The sequence below is a fragment of the Bufo bufo genome, chromosome 5 (assembly GCF_905171765.1).
Source record: "Bufo bufo chromosome 5, aBufBuf1.1, whole genome shotgun sequence".
NCBI lineage: Eukaryota > Metazoa > Chordata > Amphibia > Anura > Bufonidae > Bufo > Bufo bufo.
Window position 1 is genome coordinate 101,803,720 of NC_053393.1, and position 25,429 is coordinate 101,829,148.

General features: G+C 39.0%; 1 long non-coding RNA gene across 1 annotated transcript; it reads left to right on the forward strand.

Moving 5' to 3' along the window:
• LOC121002327 lies at positions 1-25,429 on the forward strand. Its single transcript, XR_005779286.1, has 2 exons — positions 1-412; positions 25,228-25,429. It is a non-coding gene; the product is annotated as an uncharacterized LOC121002327 (long non-coding RNA).

The following is a 25,429-nucleotide window of genomic DNA, read 5'->3' on the forward strand; positions in this document are numbered from 1 at the left end:
AAAAGAGAAGGCAGGGAATGTGAAGAGGTGAGTTCTCCTTTTCATTCTTTCCCCTGTGAATGTTTACTGCCCCTCCTAACCCTTTTATTCTCTGCCCCCTCTCTCTCTCTCTCTCTCTCTCTTCCTAAAAATAGTAACTCTGGGGAAAAAAAAAAAAAAAAAGATACTACGGGAAGTTCAGTTAGTAGAAAATCAGGGATGGCCAGGGATCTAGGAAAAATCGAAGAAGGTTAAAGCGGAGAGAGAGAGCCAGGTTGGCAGATGTGAAGGGGACGATACGAAGAGTGCAAGAGAAAGGACAGAGAGGAGGCAGAAGCAACCCGGGAGAGGAGAAAGGAGGGGAGGGAAGGATGGATGAAAGCGAGCAAGGGACGAAGCAAGGAGGCAGGCAGCGTTAGGCAGATCCATTCAGGTTTGTTTTATTAACCTCTGTCATGGTTATTATTTATATCTTCTTTTACTTTGATTTCTCACTCTTTTTCTTTTTATTTCTTTTCATTATTTCTATTTTTATGACTCTTCACTCCAAAGATTGTGTAGGATCCATGCTTCTACTGTCCACACACCCCCTCCTACCACCAGCTTCTTCCTTCCTCAATTTCCTAAGTTCATCAAGTTCATTTATTATTCTGTGAGCATTATTGTCTCAGGAGCTGTTCTAGCTGCAGTATGAGCTAAAAAGCTTCTTCTCAGTTCATGCAACACCTCTCTCGTATTCTCACTGTTTCTTCATGTTTGCAAATAATCTCTGGTATGCATCCTCTTTGTAGTCTTTGGTCGTATGAGAATACTCTTCAGTCGTGAGAAGCTCTCCTATGGTTGAATTAACATTTATTTCCCCCCCTAAAAAAATCATTTATTTTACTAATCGCCTCTACGTCCTCACTCCCCTTTTCTTCTGCTCCTCTTCCTGTCATTCCCACCCTCTGTCTTATGATCTTACACAAATGCCTCACACACAACCTCTGATCTCTCCTCTTATCGATATCCCATCCTAACAGTTAACATTTACATCAGTTCGAGTCACAAACTGTACAACAAGCACCATATGAACAGCAAAAGCAAACACTGTCGCTCTCCAAACCTTTCTGTGCTGTGTCCAGGGCCTATTCAGCACCTAAGGGGTTAAACAATCAACATTCCTTGTATAACTAGGACACTACTGCTCTTTTTATGGGACGTGTGGTCACTTTGCCATAAATAAAAAAAAATAAAAAATATTTGTTCAGTAAATTGATCCCTGCAAACAAGTTCAAGAAAACAAAAAAATATATATAAAATCTTCAGCAAGGACATGCTAAAACCTGTAATTACATAGCATCTCCCTTTTAATAGATGTCCCATCACTAATAACTGTCCCAATTCCCTCCCACCCACCCCCAAGCCCAGGAGAAAGCGAACCCATGTCTTTTGACGATGTTCACTAAGTCTATAGACCAGCTCAGTTTGAAACGAGGTATTACAAGATTTCAGTGTTAGAGACCCTTTGTCTGAGCTGGAGACACTTTCAGATCCCCAGCCCCCAATTCTATAGCTTTTCTTGTTGCCTCTCTTTCTCCCGGGGGCTATTTGACAGTGCAGCGTGTTAACTAACCTTTACCAAATAAATAAATAATAAAAAAAAAATGTAATGCAAAAAAACAAAATCCCTCAAAAAAAGCCTTGCATATCCATCAACTTATCAACTTCTCTTTCATATCAGACGTCAATCCCATAGCAACCTGTCCCACGTTTGTTCAGATAATGTTGATATTTTTGGCAAACCACATAATTAATTGTAATTGCCTGCAACATACGCACATCATTAGCACCCACTGACATGTACATATGTAAATGTGTTGTAAATACAGTTGCCCCCACTGTCAATTACTGCCCTCTTTTTAAGTGTCAGCTGATCCAAACAAAACAAACAATTAAGACAAACTTATGGCTGACGACAATCACTCTCTTGGGTTCTCTAGCTGACTTTTGATTGGAAACAAAATGATCTCAAGAGAAAGGAAACACTTGGCTAGAGAGATTTGGCGAGGTGCAGGTCACCGGTAGGAGCCTTTCTCTCAGTTAATATTACTCTTAAGTGCCAGCAGAAAGCTTGTTCATCTGAGTAGGATACTATCACCATGTAACTTTCATGCTACTTTTATCACCCACGTGGTGCCTAGGGCAACATTCACAAGTGTAGAGGGCCAGGCAAAATAGAAAGAGGCTAAAAAAAATAAAAAAATAAAAAATAAATAAAAAGGAGGAGGATTTTTTTTTTTCTAATAAAATAAGTGACAGAATAAAATCAGAATGCATGTAAAAGATGTGATAGTGAAGAAACATTGAAAGAGGGGAAAAAAAAGAGCAAAGGTCGCCTGGAAGGAAGCAAGGAAAGCAGAATTATGAACAAAGACACAGAGCACTGGAATAAAAAAGGGAAAAAAAGATGACACGGAAGGGAGAAGGGAAGGTAGAAAGAGCCAGGGCGCAGACAGGGTTATGGGTTCAGGAGCCCTCTGGGCTTTAAGAGGTCAAAGCTCTCTGACAGCCTCCCCCCCATTCTAGGCAACCATCCAGTGTTTATAAACAGATCACATCACTGTAGTCCTAGAAGAAAAGCATCCTACTATCTCCAAAGCTCTCAAATGACCCCCCCGACACCAAACCAGCAAAAGAAATCATTGACCTCACTCCAAAAATGAAACACTTCCTAAATCCTTCAAATAAAAATAATTCTAAAATATTCTGGCATGCAAAGTGCACACAATTACCATGATGATACCAATGGTTTACAAAGTAGGACAATTCCAAGATCTTCTACAAAAAAACAAAACAGCATAAACATACCATTATAAATAAATAATATTAGCCCGGGAATGTAAATGCATCCAAATGTATAACATACAGATGAAAAGAGTTCATCATTAAACCCAGTTTAGCTTAAGAATCTATCATAAACCTTGAGAAAAAAGTGTAACAAAGAAAAGAATCTGAAAAAAACCCCACTAAAATGCTCCCTAAAAACAGTAGCAAAGTTAACATAAAACAGATTGAACTGCAGGAAAAAATACCACAAACTAAACGGATCAATTGATTCTACCGAGATACTGATCCATACAGCATGCAGCATTGTCCCTTCAGACATCGCAAAAATTTGCTTAAAATATGAAGAAATTGTAAAGGCATCAAAAAATTCTTTCAAATTTCACATTTATTTTTGTTTTTTCCAAGAAAAAAATGAAAGATGAAAGGAAACTATACCTCAGGAGAAAAAAAGCTCATCTTCTGTCCTTTTGTCTATCAGCCTCCTGTTAAAGCATATGGAAAATGTTTTCAAAATGCAGAGATTTGGCACATTGTCATTGCAAAGAGAGGAGCGCAGTGATGCTGTTATAGAAAATGGGAAATAAATTCAGGATTGGGTGCTGCCTCCTTCAATGCGGATTTATCTAAGTTTAATTTAATATTCTGCAATCACTGTATGATCACATATAATTCACCTGGATTTTTTAAGGGCTTCTTCCTAAGTACGTTGACCAAGACAGAGCAGCCCTTGGATAGATCAATTTGTTACTTTATTTGCGTCACGTTTGTCAATTTTAAACCTTTATTAGCATTTGAAAAACTTACATGAAAAACATGTCAGCATGCAAAAGACATAATGTGATGCAGGGATCCTACAAATCTCACATAAAACACCTTAAAAATACAAAAACACAACGCCCTCCTGTGAAACCCAAACTCCATCAATAGGCGGCTTATTAAACCCTAAATCTTTAATCAAATTATTGGCATTTCAATTGATTAGATAAACTAAAATCTATAACAGACTACAAGTCCTTTCAAATATTTATCTACCTCATTTTCTAACAAACCCCCCCCCCCCCCCCCCCAAATAAATGATTATCAGAAGGCAAATGAAGCATTCTTAAGATATTGAATTGCTATAATAAAATTATTTCCACCTGGAAAGGTCTAATAATATAATAAGGACAATGATGATAGTAATTATAATAATGAATAATTCAACAACCCTTTGACATACCTAAGAGAACATAGTTCAAAAGACAGCATTTTAAGGACATTTTAATACCTTTCTTTTGGATTTGGAAATCACGATTTTAATAAAGACAATTGAAAGGAATGGCTGTGACCTATATCAGGGAGAGGCTGCTGAAAATCAGTATACTAAATAGATTTAGAGGGAACACATGTTGGAAATTAACCATTGATAAGGACCTTTATGATGTCTATCTGCGTGGCTTTACACATTTTTAGGTATTTTATATTATCTTAAACTTTGACTGCCTTAAACTACTCGCTGCTCTGAAGGTCATAATAAAATCTTCTTTGCAATTACTGTATTTTTCATGGCTATTTTTTTATTTTTTTGTTGCTACATGATGCCATTTATTTGGAAGGTAGGAATCTGCAAAGTGGAGAAATGCAGGCTGCATGCTTGTGGCATTTTGACTGCGAGAAGAGGAAGTGTTGCTGTAACGGGTATTATGTTTATTTGATAAAGAAAATCAATGGAAGTGGCTGTAAAGTAGTTAGTGAGGCGTGTGTTTGGGACTCGGGTTGAATAGTGACTCCGACGGGCTGGTCGATCAGCTATAAGAGCTTTGGAAATCTAACCTAACCCTCAGACCATGCTACTTCTTACTCACTGCAACACATGCTCCAATCTGTCTCTTCCCCTCCTGCTTCCTCCGTTAACCCTTTCTCCCTGAGACTTGTCATTCATATCATTCCCCTGCTTCATTTTTTCATTCGCTCGCTTCTCATTCCACGTTAATGTATAGATATGTTTAGGTAGAATATCATCAGCCTACATGCTCTCAAGTTATTTAAATTCTTTTTGGGGTAAAAAAGAAGGATTTTTTTTTCCCTGCTGGATTTACGTCGAAATGTCGTCCTTCTTTTACTTTTAGCAGCATGTTAGTCTGATTTTTCTAGTTAGTAATGAACTGGTACATTAATGATAATAATGATATGATTATTTCATCTACTTGATGCATTTTTACTATTGCCATGTATTACCTCTGCCACCTAGAATGCCCCTGCCACTAAGCGGTGCCCATCCAACACATGGCTTACCTGCTCGTTCTGTCCACTTTTTGCTTGCCTTCCCTTGTTATTGTCTGAAGGGTTACCTCAATGCAACAATACCTAGAGAATTACTTACCTCTGCCTCAGACTCTCCGTGGCTTGTGCATGTAGACAAAATTATAGCTTTTATTTTTGCACTGCAGATATTTTCATCTGCGAAAGGTAACCAACGACTCACGTTTTTTTTACGCCCTTTTTTTTTTATCCCCCCCACAACTAATGCATGTTCTTTGAAATATTTCTGTCATATTCATTATTTGTCACTATGTATTGTTTTCTTTGACTTGATGTCTTTAGCTGCAGAAATATCTCACCCTAGTAAATTTGTATTGCTGTGAACCAACCACAGAAAAGACTGTTTGTTCGCCTTTATTTTTTACTGATAAAAATGATATATCTACAAAAATTTCAATTTTAAACATTGCAGTGCTAGACTATTTCTATTTTGCATGCTATCCCCTTATACTTTACTCTGAATATTAAGGATTCGATTATTTATTTCAGGTTTTTTTCAGATGTTAAAAATGAAAAGAGAATACAGTAAATAATACGGCTCCTAATTGGGACATAATGCTGCACTATTTGTCTCTGAATTTAGCATAGATCACTTTTTTTGTACATTTTTGGACCCTTAGTCCCCAGATTTCAAGATTTGATTTGCATGGGCTTTTGATAAATGCCCTTTTCATTCTGCAGTGCAGGTTGAGAGTAAAACGTACTGATATTACTGCACCTTGTGTATTTGAGGAAGAGGCATCCGTTACTAACACACAGCCCGTAAATCACTGCAAAATTCTGCAATCTGATCAAATGATTTTCTCTTCTATAGTATCCTTAGCTTAATAGGATCAGACATTTTATTTTAATTAACCTCTTCATTAGAAGAGGAAGGTTCATTTTAAATAAAGAACATTCTATAAAATATGGTGTGAATGTGTATTTTGTCCAAAATCCTTGGTGTATTTCATGGATCTGGAATACAATAATATCCAACATATGACCAGTGGGATCACTGAAACACTAAACTAGACTTTTGTTTTTGTGGAATTGGGTTTTTGGCCTAGTATTAAGGATTAAGTGTTTTGTAACAGTGTCAGGTGTTTAAAGGGTGAAGGCTACATAGCATATTCTCACCTGATCTATGGAAATATTGTATAAAACCTCAATTTCTATTGCATTTTGCTGTAAATGTAAAAAAAAAAAAGAAACATTTGTTTTTCATTTTAATATTTTTTTATCCTAGGAAACAAAGCACATTACAGGTTCACCTGCCATGATTGTCCAGCTATTTTATTCATGCTTAGAAATAACAACATGGCTCTTCTTCCTCATAATTTTAGAACTCTGTAAGGGGATATTGATGAGCATTAGGCCCAAAATGTGTTTAGAACCAGAAGAAAATCAAATAGAAAATGTTAATATTGTAGACTGACACAGGGGCGTCACTAAAATAAATAGGGCTCTTAATGCCCGGTGTAGGAACAATAAAACAGCAGCATTAGTAACAATAACTAAAGGTATGGATAACAGCACAATATATCAGAATTCCCACAAAAAGGTACAATGTTCTTGCACCTTACTAGACCCCCTCCCTCCTGAAACTCTGAGCCCCATATTAAGTGGCTATGGCTGCTGTGGCTATCATTACACCCATGGAGCCAACACTGTAAGACGGTAAAAAATAGGCGTATAGAATATAGTACATACAATGATGTCAAATCCTGTTCTGGAAATAAGCCATTGAAGTCTACGGAGCCCGCTAGTTGTATAGCATTTGGAATATTGTTTACGTTGCCAGTTCTTAACGTAAGCCCTAAGGCCGACTATTACCATTATTTTTGGAAAGCTTTACTACAGTTGTAAGCAGTCGTGACATTTTTGCAACTTCTAGCAAAAACAAATTGAAATGCTAATGGTTGGTATTATAAAACTAGCGCCAAAAGGTCATTAGTAAAAATAAAAAAATAAAAAAAGGAATTCTGAAGGACTGCTTTAGTCCAGGTCCTAGGATGTAGCATAGACAAGTCGCAAAATGACTACACGTTTACTTGTGTGACTTATGGGTAGCAGTTGAAATTCTCTCTTTTATAGAGTTACCCTAGATCTTCTCCACCAACGCAATCACTGCAAATCAAAATTAGACTAATCCCTGCCATGTCTTGACAAACTTGTAAAGATGATCTTCTTCTTGCTTCTCCTAAGTCCTGGTAATAAGAAAATCCTCAGCAGTTATCTCTTGGAAAGTGTAAAAAAAAAAAAATGTTCCTTGAAGTCATTTTCTTAACCCTGTTTCTGCTAGATCCTCCTCACCGATGACTGGGTGTGTTCAGTCAGGTAGGACATGGGGCTCGTCCAATTAAACCACTCAATTGTCTTTATCAGTTTAATCCTGGAGAAATAAAAGTCATCCCATTCTGTTTGAGCGAGTTCAGGACATATCTAAAGCTTTGGAGAACGTAATGCTTTTAAAGTTACACATCTGTCCAACATCAGTGGTTAGAACTTTGCCTGATAATCCAGGCATGGAACATTTATATTGCCGTCTTGTTCTTACTATTATGATGAGACTTCAAACTTACTGCCATGGGCCTGCAACCTCTAGTCATGATCAATACAGTGGAGAGAGTGGCTCGCCTAGCACATCAAAGTGGAGCTATTGTAGAGAGGCACCAAGACAGAAGGATGAAGTGTTGAGGATTATAGTGCATGAAATCATTTTCCTGCAGCAGCTACTACTACATTAAGTGGTGTATTCACCAAGCCCCGTAAAAGCAAATTGCATAGTGATCAGACCAAAATTCCTCTGACTTTGTGTGTGATATAGGATGAATGGAACAATAAGACTCTTCCATTTCAGGAGTAAGTGCAGCACTTGTGCCAGTGACATCCTATTGAAATGTAAATACTTGCTGCACATATTGCACAATTGGAGACCAAAATGGCACAATTGAAAGAGGAATAAAATAAAAACAGATACTTTATTGACAATACATTGCATTTCGCAGTTCAGCGATCCTTTATGTTATGAATACAAACTTCTCTTTGATTTTGTGTCATAGCAACAAATCTGTATCAGCAATTATTTATCTTATGAAAAGTGAACATATAGCATTGGAAACCGATGAAACCCCTCTTAAGCGGGTATATATTTGGCATTAAAAAAAAATATGCCACAGATTTTACTGCAAATCTGCAACATCCTAAATGAATTTGTGCCAAAATCTGCATAAGTTAGACGCAGAATTGTTGTACACTTGCTCCAGATTTAGTGTATATGACCGTGTCCTTTGAAAGAGGCGAAATCTGGTGGAAATTCACAGCGTAAATGGGCATATAAGAGATTTTATTTCTGCTGTGTGTGGATGAGATTTGATACATCTCATCCACTTTGCTGCTACTGGAAACACTACACATTTTCTGCCTGCCATTTCACAATGGTATCGCTGCACTGTGCTGACACACCCTGACATATGTATTAATTCTATCTATCTAAGCTAGACTTGATGGTTAAAGCCTCATTCACACATCCGTGTCCATGGTTTAATTCGTGAAAAGGTGGTCAGGGATGCTTCCGTGAAGATGTCTGTGATGGATCCGTGTTGGGTCCGTGTGTCAGTTTTTTGCTGTCCGTGTGTCACCCATGTTTCACTGTCACTGCACAGCTGAAAAATAATTTCTAAGCATCTCAACCTAATGATCCGTGAAACACGGATGGCATCCATGTTGCATCTGTGGTTTTCACGGACCCGCACACTATAATCGGCGCGATTGATCCCTGAACATGGACAAAATAGAGCATGTATTTTAATGGTTTTTGACACAAGATGGGATAACATTGTGATTTGTGTTATCAGAGTTATCAGAATAAATGTTAGCTTGGCTACATGCAATCCATCAGGGAATACAGGTAGAAGGTCCACGAGATACTCCAGAATATGCAAACAACGAGGCAGCACTCTAAGGTGAGGTGAAAGGGGTGTGGGACCCCTTTTATTCCCCAAGCGTGAGGAATAAAGCAGAACCAACACCCCTTTCACCTTATCTTAGAGTGCTGCCTCGTTGTTTGCATATTCTGGAGTATCTATCTATCTATTATCTCATATCTATCTGTCTATCTATCTATCTATCTATCTATCTATCTCATATCTATCTGTCTATCTATCTATCTATCTATCTATCTATCTATCTCTTATCTATCTAATATCTATCTATCTATCTATCTATCTATCTATCTATCTATCATATATCTTCTATCTATCTATCTATCTCATATCTATCTATCTATCTATCTATCTATCTATCTCATATCTATCTGTCTATCTATCTATCTATCTATCTATCTCTTATCTATCTAATATCTATCTATCTATCTATCTATCTATCATATATCATCTATCTATCTATCTATCTATCTATCTCATATCTATCTATCTATCTATCTATCTATCTATCTATCTATCTATCTATCTATCTATCTTCTATCTATCATATATCATATATCTTCTATCTATCTATCTATCTCTCTCTCTCTCTCTCTCTCTCTCTCTATCTATCTATCTATCATCTATCTATCTATCTATCTATCTATCTATCTATCTATCTATCTATCTATCTCTCTTATCTATCTATCTATGTCTGTATCTATCTATCTATCTATCTATCTATCTATCTATCTCTTATCTATCTATCTATCTATCTATCTCTCTTATCTATCTATCTATCTATCTATCTATCTATCTATCTATCTATCTATCTATCTATCTATCTATCTATCTCTCTTATCTATCTATCTATGTCTGTATCTATCTATCTATCTATCTATCTATCTATCTATCTATCTATCTCTTATCTATCTATCTATCTATCTCTCTTATCTATCTATCTATCTATCTATCTATCTCTTATCTATCTATCTATCTATCTCTCTTATCTATCTATCTATCTATCTATATATCTCATATCTATCTAATATGTATATCTATCTCATATCTATCTATCTATCTATCTATCTATCTATCTATCTATCTCATATCTATCTATCTCTTATCTATCTCATATCTATCTATCTATCTATCTATCTATCTATCTATCTATCTATCTCATATCTATCTATCTCTTATCTATCTCATATCTATCTATCTATCTATCTATCTATCTATCTATCTATCTATCTATCTATCTATCTATCTATCCATCCATCCCATTCTGCAGGCTGTCTATCACTAGTCACAAAACTGCTAGGAGACATATTCCATTTGATCTCATACTCTATACACAATAATGTATCTTAATTGAGAGATATGTTTAAGTATAATTATCTCTGGAATTAAATCCCAGAAGGCTTTGTTCATACAATTATGCTTTTCCATAAGCTTACCTCATTTAAAGAAAAGTATGCAGCCTCAGGTAACCTCTGAATACCAGCAATTATGACATTATGACCCACTATACCAAAGTGTAGTAAGGTTTACAACAGATGAAGACATGGCTTGCAAAAACCTAAGTCAGTTGTAATTAATGAAGAGCAAGGCTTAATCTACCCTTTACACAAGCTCCGTATTTAGTGAAATTGTAATATTCTAATATCAGGTTATTACCATTTATGTTCACATTCACATGATTGCTCCATAATTAACACAAAGTCTTCATTGAATGACAGTGTGTGAGTGTCTTTGATAAATACTAATGAAGAAGCTTTAACAATAATTACTGGTACATCATTTCTACAACAATGTAAAGACAACAAAAAACAACTGACTGAACAAATTAGATCACAGTTGATGAAATCTGATGATTTGGGCATTTTTATGCCACAATTTAATGTATAGGGTTCTCTGAATTGTTCCTCAGTCAAATTTCCTGATAAAGAAGGATTGGGCATGTTGGATTTCAGTATTCAATATGCCCTATGATCATTTCTTTCACTTATCTAAAGCAGGCATGCTCAACCTGTGGCCCTCCAGATGTTGCAAAACTACAAATCCCAGCATGGCCGAACAACCTACAGCTATCAGCCTACAGCAGGGCATTGTTCCCCCCATTCGTCAGGAGTCAGGACCTGTGAAGTGAAGATAACTTACCTGATTCCCGGCACCGGATCCTCCCTCCTTCTTCTGCTGGCCTGTGATGTTCCACTGGGCTCCCTTGATGTCAACATCCAATTTGACATCACTGCAGCCATTCACTGATTGCAATAGTGACCAGCTCCCTTTATGTCATGACAAATAGTCACATGACCCAAGGGGATCTGGTGTTCGCCATGGCCAGTGACTGGCTACAGCAATGTCAAACCAGATGTTGACATCAAGGGAGCCCAGCTAGGCATCACAGGCCTGCAGGAGAAGGAGTGGGGATCTGGTGACAGGAATCAGGCGAGTAAGCTTCCCTTTACAGGTCCGGACAAATGGGGGGTTTCCCAACACCTTCATTTTTGCACAACCCTTTTAAAGGGGTTCTCAGTGAATAATTAGTTTTTCAAAAGTGCCAGCAGCCTTCCCCTATTTACAAAAGATTCATACCTACCTGCACCCATCCACTTCGGTCCTCCACACTGCCACCAATGTCTCCATTTTCCACTCCCCGCAGTTTTTACATCTGGTCACATGCTCCTCTCCAGCCGGTGACTGGCTTCAGCCATGTCGTGTAGCTCATGGCCACATCACCGCTGAAGTCCGGTAAGTGGCTAGAGTGGTGCATGTGATCATGATCATGCTATGCCAGATGTAAACACTGTGGGGACTGGAACATGGAGGAAGCACAGAGGACAGGTGTGGTGGGGAGCAAGTAAGTATGAAAGGTAGGCTGGGGGCACTTTTAAAAAACACCTTATTCCTGGAGAAACTGTTTAATATATTAGAACTTCTAAACAAGGGTATTAAAGGATGTTTTGGTACCCAAGGAGACGTGGTACTCCCCTTGGTGCCCAAAGTTTAGCATGATAGTTGTCAGGTAGTCAATCGTTCAGTTACTTCTCTCTTGTTGCCCCTTTTCCTACCAGCTCCTATTGTTCCTATCTATACAAGGAAAAAAAATAAAAGTATAGCATTTTTTTAAAATCCATAAATTGTGCTTGTTCAATGGCATTCAAGACGATATACTAGTCATCATGCTGCTGCTCCTTCTTGAATACAGGTAGAGCCAACTCTGATCTGAATTCATTGTAGTGTCAAAGTTGTTGTGAGTCTTCATGTTGCACTGGACATCCAACTTTATATTTCATTTCAGACCTGTTTTGGAATAATGAACCAACATTTTTAAAATATGATTTTATTCATTTATATAGTGTGTACAGAGAGTCTCGTCACTCATATCAGTCCCTCTTCCCACAGCAAATCACACGCAACACTGCCAGCTTCTAAGGGGGACACTGGTCACTGCAATAGCTTTGAGAGTGAACATTTTAGGTGGCATGTAACCTTTATATCATTTTTTTAAATGTAAAACAAACAAAAAAACTTCAGATTTGTCAGTGACTATAAAACAGATGTTCCCAATTTTGGTGCTAACTAGCCACAGAGAGAAGGTTTTTTGAACAAGTCTCATGATTTCACAATAACTGAAGCTCAAAAAGGTTAATCATGTATCGGTAGTTGAAGTTTGCGAAATACAAGGGGTTTCCCTGGTAAATCACTGGTAAAACTTTTTTTGCTGCCTTAAAGAGGACCTTTTATAAGTTTTTATATCACAAACTAGTATGCTTACCAGATTCTTTTTTTTAAATTAAATACTCTTTTTTTCAAAATACCTCTTTGCTCCACTGTTGTGCCCCCTTCTACTGTTTTTGGTGTACTATATGCTAATTTGAACCATCAGTACAAGGAGGAGGAGACACCTAATTTCTTTAGTGGGCACCTCCTTCTCCCTAGCTGTGACGTCATCCAATTGCAGCTGACCACTTCATATCCAGTGAGAAGGTGAGCTGTTCTCGTGAGATTTACCAAATCTATGCAAGATAGTACGTGAGTATAGTACTTGCTGTGCACGCGTACATAACCTGTTCTCTCAAGAACAGCTCACCTTCTCCCTGGTTGTGACGCAGTCCACTGCTCCTCCTTCCTATATTGATAGTCTGAATTTGCATATGGTATACCAATAACATTGAGGGAGCATAGTGGTGGAGTGGAGAGGTATTTTTGGGAAAAAAATGTGTTTGTATCTACAGGGGTATTTTTGGGAAAAAAATGTGTTTGTATCTACAGGATACCAGTTTGAGATACAAAAACCAGTGAAAGGTCCTCTTTAACTGTTATGTAGGAACATGCCCCTAGTGATCGGCGCACATGGGTCTATGCAGCCGAGATCCACATCAGCCTGCGCACACTACAGGTGGAAGATATACAGCCGATGGAGGAGTTCTGGCAGAATGGATGGTGAGGGGTTTAGACTGTGTGGACAGATTAAAGGGTGCTGCATTGAAGGGAAGTGTGGGAGGAAAAAAAATCCCTGTGACATACAAGGTATAATAAAACCCGCCCATTAGTCTTAAAAGGAGGAATGGAGTGCCAAGGTCATATGACTGGCGGGGAAGCAAGCAGAATAACAAATCTGGATACTAGACCATCCATGTACATGGAAGCCATCACCCATATTATACTTAAGGTGGCAAAAACATTTTTTTTTAATTTTAGAAACCCCTTTAATTACAGACTTTGCTGTTATAAATTTGAACTTATTCATCTCATATGCTTCTACTTATGAGGAATTTTAAGTCAACATGGGGGTAGATATGATGGTAAGTAAAAAAACAACTTTATAGTTTTTTTACTTTATACCTTTTTTTCTAACTGGTGCTTTAGTAAATTGTACTTTTATAATCATTCTGCCCTTGCTCTCCTGGAAATTAGCTCTCCCTGCCCTGACTTCCTTGTGAGCTTGTGACACACTTATGTTTATAGGTAGCAGGCAATTTGAGATGGGAAATCGAATGTGGGGAGAAACAAACAGGAGCGTGAACCAATGACAAGAACGGAGGTGGGATTTGGGCTACCAAGCTGCAAGCACAGATCTCAATTCTGTCCTAAGGATTTATTTTCACACGCTATTTTTCAGCATTTTTTTTTAACACCATGAATTATAATCATAACCAGAGCAAGCCAAAGGCAGGAGTTTATACATTAAGGAAAAATTCATCCTTCCCTAGTGTATATCATAAGGCATCAAAACCTGCACCAATTTTTACTGTTTGCTATATTTTGATTTAAAAATTACAATTGTCTAGTTTAAATATGGTAGGTATTAAAAATAAAGTTGGCAAAAAGTATGACCCGTGTTTGCATGTCTCCACATTCCATAAAAAAACTATCTAAATATCATGTTAAGAATAACATAAAGCTCTGCTACTGTCTTCACTAAAAAAGGTCTGCTTGATGTATTGTACAAAAGTACAGTGAAACCTCTCCAAAACACCACCTCTTAGGCTGGGTTCACACGGGCGTTGCGGGAAAATGTGCGGGTGCATTACGGGAACACCCGCGATTTTTCCGCGCGAGTGCAAAACATTGTAATGCGTTTTGCACTCGCGTGAGAAAAATCGCGCATGTTTGGTACCCAAACACGAACTTCTTCACAGAAGTTCGGGCTTGGGATCGGTGTTCTGTAGATTGTATTAGTTTCCCTTATAACATGGTTATAAGGGAAAATAATAGCATTCTGAATACAGAATGCATAGTAAAACAGCGCTGGAGGGGTTAAAAAAAAAAATATATTTTTTTTTAACTCACCTTAGTCCACTTGATCGCGTAGCCCGGCATCTCCTTCTGTCTCATTTGTTGAACAGGACCTGTGGTGAGCATTAATTACAGGAACAGGACCTTTGATGACGTCACTCCGGTCATCACATGATCCATCACCATGGTAAAAGATCATGTGACATACCATGTGATGACCGAAGTGACGTCATCAAAGGTCCTGTTCCTGTAATTAATGCTCACCACAGGTCCTATTCAACAAAGGAGACAGAAGGAGATGCCGGGCCGCGATCAAGTGGACTAAGGTGAGTTAAATTATTTTTTATATTTTTTTAACCCCTCCAGCGCTGTTTTACTATGCATTCTGTATTCAGAATGCTATTATTTTCCCTTATAACCATGTTATAAGGGAAAATAATAATGATCGGGTCTCCATCCCAATCGTCTCCTAGCAACGTGCGCGAAAATCGCACTGCATCGGCACTTGCTTGCGGATGCTTGCGATTTTCACGCAACCCCATTCACTTCTATGGGGCCTGCGTTGCGTGAAAAACACAGAATATAGAGCATGCTGCGATTTTCACGCAACGCACAAGTGATGCGTGAAAATCACCGCTCATGTGGTGCACAGCCCTATAGAAATGAATGGGTCGGTATTCAGTGCCGGTGCAATGCGTTCACCTCACGCATCGCATCCGCGCGGAATACTCGCCCATGTGAAAGGGGCCTTAGAGAAGGTCACCGCTTTATCCAGACAAGATTTCCTTTTACAGATCTGTAGTTCAGTATACATTATGCATACTGGTCATCTTCTTTGAGAAGACCACCCCACACTAGAACAATACCATTTTGGATGGCTGTCTCAAAGTAGTTTTACTGTTTATGCCAAAATCATGTATTTTGGTATACACTACATGGACAAAGGTATTAGGACACACCTCTTAGTCAGTGAATTAGGATGCTTCATTTAGTCCTATTGCCACAGGTGTGTAAAATCCAGCACCTAGCCTTGCAGTCTGTCTTTATAAACATTTGTGAAAGAACGGGTTACTCTAAAGAGATCCCTGATTTCAAACATGATACTGTGATAGGATGCTATCGTTGTAAGTGAGTTCATGAAATTGCCTCCCTTCTAGATAGTCCATCAAGTGCAAGTGATATTATCGCAAAGTGATAGCATTTATAGGATCCACAGCAACTGAGCTACCAAATGACGGACCATGTAAAGTGACAGAGCAAGGTTCGTGAGCGCTGAGCTGCACAGTACATAAAAGTTGCTAATGCTCTGTTGCCTCAATAACTGCAGAGTTCCAAACCTCCTGTGGTATGAACAGCAGCACTGGGTTCTTCACGGCATAGGTTTCCATGACCGAACAGCTGCATGGAAGCCTTATATTATCAGACACAATGCCAAGTGTAGGATGGAGTGTTCGAAAGAAAACCGCCACGGCACTGTGGAGTGATAAATCTTGCTTCTTTATCTGGCAGTCTGATAGAAAACATTAATTTCTTAAAATCATTGGGGGTCATGTACTATCTAGAAATACTCCTATATTAGGTGGATTTCTGCAGCGGATTGCAGATCAAAGGTTATTTGCATTGCAATCTGCAACTTTTCCCCACTCCCGCCAGGTCTAAAAAAGTGAGCGTGGTGTGGGCGGGGAAGGGGACTGGCCAGCAGGTCCGTCTCATTCATCATTTTGCTACGTCTGTTTTAGCGGTACAACATGGTCTAAATCTAAGCCAGCTAGGAAGCTGTCTTACATTTAGAACTGGCGTTGGATACGGCGCCTTTTCATAACATTGTCAGCGGTAGCTAAAACTAATTTATTCAGACCACATTGAATCTGATGGCTAATTCAATCAAATTGGACCTGGAAGGAATTTGGGGAATTTCGCTCATCAATAGGTAGGATTACAATAACAGGTAACACCTCTGTATAGCAAAACAGGATCCACCATTCACAATAGGTGATGATCACGGCTTATCAACTCCTCCTCCCTGCACAATGACACTTGTACAGTTCACATAGCATGTCTACAAAACTGACCTACACAAGTGAATGGACATCTCTAGTATATAGCGTGCTCTGGTCCATGTGGCTGCTTGTAGCTCAGGTAAGATGGCAGCCCCCGTAATCATGCATTTGAAATAGAATAAAAAAATCTATCAGAAAATAAAAACAGATTTGAATAGCAGAATATTTTAATATCCTGATTTAATTAGTTAAAGTATAGGTGATACATTCCCTTTTAAACTTGTAGTAGATATTATCTTTATGTTGAAGGTTCCCTTTGATTTGGTTTAATCAGGAAACAATTTAATGGCTTTCATGACTGACAGTCCTCCAAAATGTGCCCTTGGGTACGAAGGATTGCTGGTCCTGGTAGCTGATTACGAGTATCTTTACTGAAACGCTTTCCATTCTTTGCCATGCTGGATATGTATGTTATTGGACTTTCAGGGCTGGTAGCTGAACAATAACTACCATAAATAGAATAAAAAAATAAAAAATACTTCTAATAAGATTTAATTTCAGAGCCTGCTAAATTTACTGTTTCCAAATTGTAATTTTTGCATTGTATGGTATTTAGTAAAAGCCTGGGACTCCCCTGTCTTGGGATCTCTGCCAATACAGTAAGTTTATTGTCCAAGTGTTGAAAAGCAGGGGCAATTCAAATCCAAGGAGTGTTGTGTCAGGTTATCCTTTCAGGTCTTGAAATTGAAACACCATAGTTTCCTTGCTCCTTGTCTCAGCTGTCAACACAGGGCAGGGAAAGACTTAGGCCCCTTTCACACGAGCGAGTTTTCCACGCGGGAGTGATGCGTGAATTTAAAACATAGCACCCGCACTGAATCCTGACCCATTCATTTGTATGGGTCTGTGTACATGAGTGTTGATTTTAATGCGTCATCTCTTTGTTACGTGAAAATCGCAGCATCATCTACATTCTGCGTTTTTCACGCTGCCCTGGTCCCATAGAAGTGAATGGAGCTTCCATGAAAATCGCATTGCATCCAGATTCAATACGCATGCAGTCCGGATGCAATGCGTATTTCACTGATGGCTGCCAGGAGATGTTGTTGGTAATTCTTCAGGTTTTTTTCACACACGTGAAAAATGCATCAAAACTGATTGCATCCGCATTGTTCATGTGAAAGGGGCCTTAAAGCTAGTTAAGGTTCCCTCTACTGAACTGGAGGACATCCCCAACATGAAATCCTTCTCATTCCTACTTGTAAGGATGAAGATTGCTGTGTAATGCATCTAGTTCTAAGGCTGAGTTCACACGGGCGAGATTTCCGCGCGGGTGCAATGCGGGAGGTGAACGCATTGCACCCGCACTGAATCCGGACCCATTCATTTCTATGGGGCTGTGCACATGAGCTGTGATTTTCACGCATCACTTATGCGTTGCATGAAAATCGCAGCATGCTCTGTATTGTGCGTTTATCACGCAACGCAGGCCCCATAGAAGTGAATGGGGCTGAGTGAAAATCTCAAGCATCCGCAAGCAAGTGCGGATGCAGTGCGATTTTCACGCATGGTTGCTAGGAGACGATCGGGATGAATACAGAATGCATAGTACAATAGCGCTGGAGGGGTTAATAAAAAATAATTAAACTCACCGTAATCCACTTGCTCACGCAGCCGGCATCTCTTCTGTCTTCTTCTTTGCTGTGTACAGGAAAAGGACCTGTGGTGACGTCACTCCGGTCATCACATGGTCCATCACATGATCTTTTACCATGGTGATGGATCATGTGATGGACCATGTGATGACCAGAGTGACGCCACCACAGGTCCTTTTCCTGCACACAGCAAAAAAGAAGACAGAAGAGATGCCGGCTGCGCGATCAAGTGGATTAAGGTGAGTTAAATTATAAATATATTATTTTTAACCTCTCCAGCGCTATTGTACTATACATTCTGTATTAAGAATGCTATTATTTTCCCTTATAACCATGTTATAAGGGAAAATAATACAATCTACACAACCCCGATCCCAAACCCGAACTTCTGTGAAGAAGTTCGGGTTTGGGTACCAAACATGCCGATTTTTCTCACGCGCGTGCAAAACGCATTACAATGTTTTGCACTCGCTCGGAAAAATCGCGCATGTTCCCGCAACGCACCCTCACCTTTTCCCGCAACGCTCGTGTGAACCCAGCCTAATAGAAATTCAAGGAAAAGTCCAAATGGATCAAAATTTTGACCTATAGAACTCCCTAGTACAGGGATGGCCAACCTGCAGCTCTCCAGCTGTTGCAAAACTACAACTTTCAGCATGCCCAGACTGCCTACAGCTATCAGCCTACAGCAGGGCATGAAGGGAGTTGTAGTTTTACAACAGCTGGAGAGCCGCAGTTTGGCCATCCCTATACTAGTATCTTCTATTTTGGTACTCTGCTGGCCCCAGGACTAATGTGAGCTGTGATTTCCCCAGACTCATTCCAAGAATAACTTAGGCCTCATGCCCATGGCCGTTGGGTGTGTGCACCCCGCATCACGGATGCGGACCCATTCACTTGAATGGGTCCGCAATTCCGGAGTTGTGGAACGGAGTCACGGAACGGAACACCAGAAGCACTACGGAGTGCTTCCGTGGTGTTTCTTTCCGTTGTTCCGCACCGCAACTAAATATGACATGTCATATTTTTTTGCGGTGCGGACAGACCACGGACCCATACAAGCTGAATGGGTCTGGCCCGCTGCATGGAACGGCCGCACAATGGCCGTGTGCATGAGGCCTTAACCCCTTAGGGACTTAGGGCGTACCTGTACGCCCTGTTTCCCGAGTCCTTAAGGACCCAGGGCGTACTGGTACGTCCTAACTTTAAAACGCGATTGCAGCGCGGTGGAGGTTAATCGGAACAGGACGTCCGCTGTAATTCAGACCTGCGGTTTGCAGCTTTTACCTGGTGCATCAGGGGGGCTTCAAATGAGACATGGTGTCAAAAAAAACAGTCCAGCAAAACCTGCCTTTCAAAAACCGTATGGCATTCCTTTCCTTCTGCGCCCTGCCGTGTGCCCGTACAGCGGTTTACGACCACATATGGGGTGTTTATGTAAACTACAGAATCAGGGCCATAAATATTGAGTTTGGTTTGGCTGTTAACCCTTGCTTTGTAACTGGAAACAAATTATTAAAATGGAAAATCTGCCAAAAATGTGAAATTTTGAAATTGTATCTCTATTTTCCATTAATTCTTGTGGAACACCTAAAGGGTTAACAAAGTTTGTAAAATCAGTTTTGAATACCTTCAGGGGTGTAGTTTATAGAATAGGGTCATTTTTGGGTGGTTTCTATTATGTAAGCCTCGCAAAGTGACTTCAGACCTGAACTGGTCCCTAAAAAGTGGGTTTTTGAAAATTTCTGAAAATTTTCAAGATTTGCATCTAAACTTCTAAGCCTTGTAACGTCCCCCAAAATAAAATATCATTCCCAAAATGATCCAAACATGAAGTAGACATATGGGGAATGTAAAGTAATAACTATTTTTGGAGGTATTACTATGTATTATAGAAGTTGAGAAATTGAAACTTGGAAATTTGCAATTTTTTTGAAATGTTTGGTAAATTTGGTATTTTTTTATAAATAAAAATGAAATTTTTTTACTTCATTTTACCAGTGTCATGAAGTACAATATGTGACGAAAAAAACAATCTCAGAATGGCCTGGATAGGTCAAAGCATTTTAAAGTTATCAGCACTTAAAGTGACACTGGTCAGATTTGCAAAAAATGGCCAAGTCCAGAAGGTGAAATAGGGCCGAGTCCTTAAGGGGGTTAAAGGGAACCCGTCACCTGGATTTTGGGTATAGAGCTGAGGACATGGGTTGCTAGATGGCCGCTAGCACATCCGCAATACCCAGTCCCCATAGCTCTGTGTGCTTTTATTGTGTATAAAAACCGATTTGATACATATGCAAATTAACCTGAGATGAGTCAGAGTTTGAAAATATGACTCTTCTCTGGTCACACATGTAAGATATGACTCTTTTATGTTAATTTGCATATGACCTCCCTAATCAGTACACAGAGTTCACTAATTTGCATATGTATCAAATCGTTTTTTTTTACACAATAAAAGCACACAGAGCTATGGGGACTGGGTATTGCGGATGTGCTAGCGGCGATCTAGCATCCCATGTCCTCAGCTCTATACCCAAAATTCCGGGGACAGGTTCCCTTTAAGGGTACATTCACACAACAATGAAAAAAGTGGCTGCTAAAAACCGGATACATTGTCAGTTTTTCATGGCCATTTGCCTCTGCATGCATGTATTTTCTATCCATTTTTAACAGCTGGTTTGCATACATTTTGCATCCATTTTTAATGTCTGTTAAAAATTGTCATTAAAAACCAATTTAGTTCATTATTTAGTTTTTTAAATCCAACCCCTGCAGTGCCTTCAGTATACATCATGCCCTCCATAGTGCTCCATAGATATCCAATGGCGCTCCCATAGTACCCCAGTATAAATAAGTGCCCCTCATAGTGCCCCATTGTATATAAGTATACCATTTGGTGCCCCAGTATATATAATGCTCACCCCAGTCGCAATGACAGATTCTCACCTCACGCCTTGCACGCGTGGGAACACTCAGAACTTAGAAGGACCTGATGATCCCAGTGGTATCATGTGACATCAGGATGCTAGGTCCTATTTTCCCTTACGGAGCCAGTGCTCCCTCACATGTAAATGGTGATTTTTTTTTTTAACTCCTGAAAGTCCTTTTTTTCTGACTGCTAGACGGGTGCACTCTAGTCTAAATGGCCGTTAAATACGAGCCCACTCATTTCAATAGGGTCCGTCTGCTCATGAAAACAGCCAAAGATAGGACGTCTAAATTTTGGATGGCCGCTATTCACTGGCCGTTAAAAAAAAAAAACGGCCATGTGAATAGCCAAATAGACTTTAATTTGTTTAATTGGTCCGGTCATGTTAATGCACCCTAAAGCTTAAAGAATACGATTACTCACCAGAGCCCTAAGCAACAGGGTATGATAGCAGAAGACGGTCAAACATGACGTACAATATACAGGCAGGATCAAAATTGGGAAGTTAGTTTGCAACAATTAGCATTGTACCAAATTGACAGACGCAAGCACAATGAAATCAAGGGACAGAGGCAGCAATGTCCATAGAAGACACCAGGAATGAGACAGTCCAAGCAGATCTGGTCAGAATCTGTGGTCTAAAGGTAAGGAGAGACAAAAAGAATCCAAAACCAAAATTTGGAGCACATGCATTGCACCAGATTTATTTTGTGTTTTGGACAATATTTGTGCAGTAGTACATAGTTTTAAAAAGTGTCTGCAAAAGAGGACACAGTAAATAAAAAGGGGGGTACAGTTTAAAATGTGCCAAACTGCAACAAAATTTTGGCTTAAAATTTTGGTCTAAACAAAGCCATTCAAGATGTGGCGTAAGGAAGAGAAAGTGTCTAATATGTTTAGCAAAATGCACTAATCTAGCACACAACATGAGCCACTGTGATAAATCTGGTGCAAATTCTACCTGCCTGGTCTGGTCTTTAAACCTTTCAGGACACAGCATATTTTAGCTTTTAGGATGCAGCACCATCTTTCAATTTTAAAAAAATATATTTTACTGACTTATATAGCGCTGACATATTCCACAGCTCTTTACAGGCATTATCATTGCTCCATTGCAGCTTACAATATAAGTTCTTTATCAGTATTTCTTTGGAGCGTGGGAGGAAACCAGAGAACCCAGGGGAAACCCACAAACACCCAGGGAGTACATAAAACTTCATGCAGATGTTGTCCTTGGTCAGTCACTGAACTTGTTTGAGTCACTGTACTTGTTTTATGTGGTATAACCTTGGAACACTTTTGTGAATCCAAGTGATTTTATGTTTGCTATTTCATGACACATTGTACTTCATGTTAGTGGTAAATTTGGGACAATGTGTTTTTTTATTTAAAAAAAAACTAACTTTACATACTTTACAGAAAATTTGGAAAAATGTTCCAAAATTAAAAAAAATTTGCACAGGTATTTATACCACATGAAATACCTAAAATTTACCATAAATTTATTTGCCTTTTTTTTTTTTTTTGAGTTTATAAGAAAGAAATAAGCCTCAAAAAGTATGTTGCTCAGTGGCATCGAAGGTCCCAATGGTGAAGTGGGTACAGTTCACACAGGTAAAAGCATTTCTTTGGTTGGACCGCGCTGCCTCAGAAGTCACAGGAAATCAACAATCGAAGCCAGCAAAATAATCACGGACATGGGGAAGCAAACAGGCCAGTCAAAGCCTCTCCTCCTCTCCTTTCTAAGCTTAATATACAAGTATATACGAGCAATATACAATGGATCATTCACCCGACCCGGGTTTCGCTCAGTCGAGCTTCGTCAGGGGTATTCATCCCACCCACTCCAGACCACTATAACGGGTCAGGTTGGTTTGCACCCGCCTACCCACTCACACATGATCCAATCAATTATAGATTTAAATAATCAAGACATCAAATCACACAAATACATATCCAATAAAACAATATAAAGTACATAAAATATCAAATACATAAAAGACATAAAACAGGGACATTTCACATAGGTCTATCGTACATCGGTATAAAACCTCCTGTAGCGTTCTAAGATTACTCATATTCCTTTACTATCAGTTTCATCAATACTACTCCCTCTCCGTCCCTTTCACACATAGCCACAGTACTCCTATACACCTACTTCCTCTAATATGTCTCCCGAACAATCACTGACCACATTATCCTTAGCCCGCCCTCCTCCATTCATAAAAAACTGCAACTCACCCACATCACATTTTATCTCCTGACCAATCGCAGACCAAATTATCCTTAGCCCGCCCTCCTCCATTCATGAAAACGGCAACTCCCCCACATCACATGATGTTGTTCAGCCAGTTTTATTTTTTGAGACTTACCAGACAAATATTTAGCAGTAATTTTTCTAATGTTCAGGAACATTTATAAAATCTATATTTTTAGGGACCAAATCAGTTCTGAATTGGCATTGAGAGGCCTATCTAATAGAAACACCTCACAAATCACCCAATTTTAAAAACTGAACTCTTTACAGTATTCAAAATGACATTTAGGAAATTGTTAACCCTTTAGGTGTTTCACAGGATTTAATGGCACCTAGAGAAGAAAATTAAAAATGTCTTTTTTTTGTAGATTTTCAGATTTAATCTTTTTTTTCTGTAACACAGACAAACAAAACCCTGGTTCTGCCATTTATAGAAATATCCTATAAGTGACCCTAGTATGACTCAAACGCCTCAGAAATAATAGAGCACCTTACAAATTTTAGGACCTACTTTTTATTAGGATATTTTTCAGACGCCATTTCAGACCACGTTTTGGAAACAACACCCCTCAAGGAATTTATCAAGGGGTGTTGTGACAACTTTGACTTCACAGGTGTTTCATAGAATTTATTAGAATTGGGCTGAAAAAATAAAAAAATTTTTTTTTTTTTTTAAATAAGTTGCATTTTTTAAAGTTTTCATGACGGGTCATACAAGAAAAAGTACCCCTCAATTTTTTACATGATTACTCTCAGATATGGCAATGCCCCATATGTGGTCATTAGTGTTTAGCAAATCGAAGCCAAACGAATTGACTTCAATCTAAATTTCAGGAAAAATTAGATTTGCTGGGAAACCGAATTTCCTCGTGCTTTGTGGTAATGAATCAACTTTTCTTGAAATGGCTGAAAAAATAAAATACATAAACACCTCATCCATTTTCGTGCGAAGAGGCCACCGCGGCCATCTTGATGAAGATACTGATTGAAATCTCGCGCTCGGTGACGGATGACGTCACCACATCGGGCAGTGTGATGATTCATCACGTCACCGAGAGAGATTTTACACTGTGTCTTCAAGATGGCCACAGCGGCCTCTACGTGATCAAATTGATAAGGTGAGCATTTATTTATTTATTAACGGATTAACCCCTGAAAACCCTCAATATTTATCCATGATCAGCCATGAATCCGGCATCTGCGGGGTTCAATAATGGGGGGAGGGGGGGCAGCGTGATCTCCATTCCCCGTCATTGTGTCCACTACATATTTAGCCACGAAGCAAATTTTTGGGAAATTCAGCGAAGCAGCCAAATCACATTTTTGTAAACCTTGCTCAACACTAGTGGTCATAAGTTTCTATTATGGCACAGGGCAGGGCTCAGCAGGGAAGGAGTACTATTTAGAGAATGGATTTTGCTGGAATAATTTTCATGCAGCACATCACAATTGCAGAACCCCTTATGTACCAGGACAGTGCAAAACACCCTCAAGTGACCCCAATTTGGAAATTACACCCTTCAAATAATTTATTTAGGTGTGTGATTAAACTTTTGAGCCCATAGTATTGATGCATTATTTTATGGAAAACAGGAGTGAATAAACATATTACATTTTTTTTCAGACACAGAGCAAGAAAATGGAAAAAAGCACCTCAACATTTATTGCACTCTTGCTCCTGACTTCTTAAATACCCACAAAATGATTCAAATCTGCTGCCTGGACACATGACAGGGCTTGGAGGGAACAAACACCACAAGGATTTTTTTTGTATATGTTTGAAGGCTCATTTAAAATTACATTGACATTTACATAGGTTCTGAACT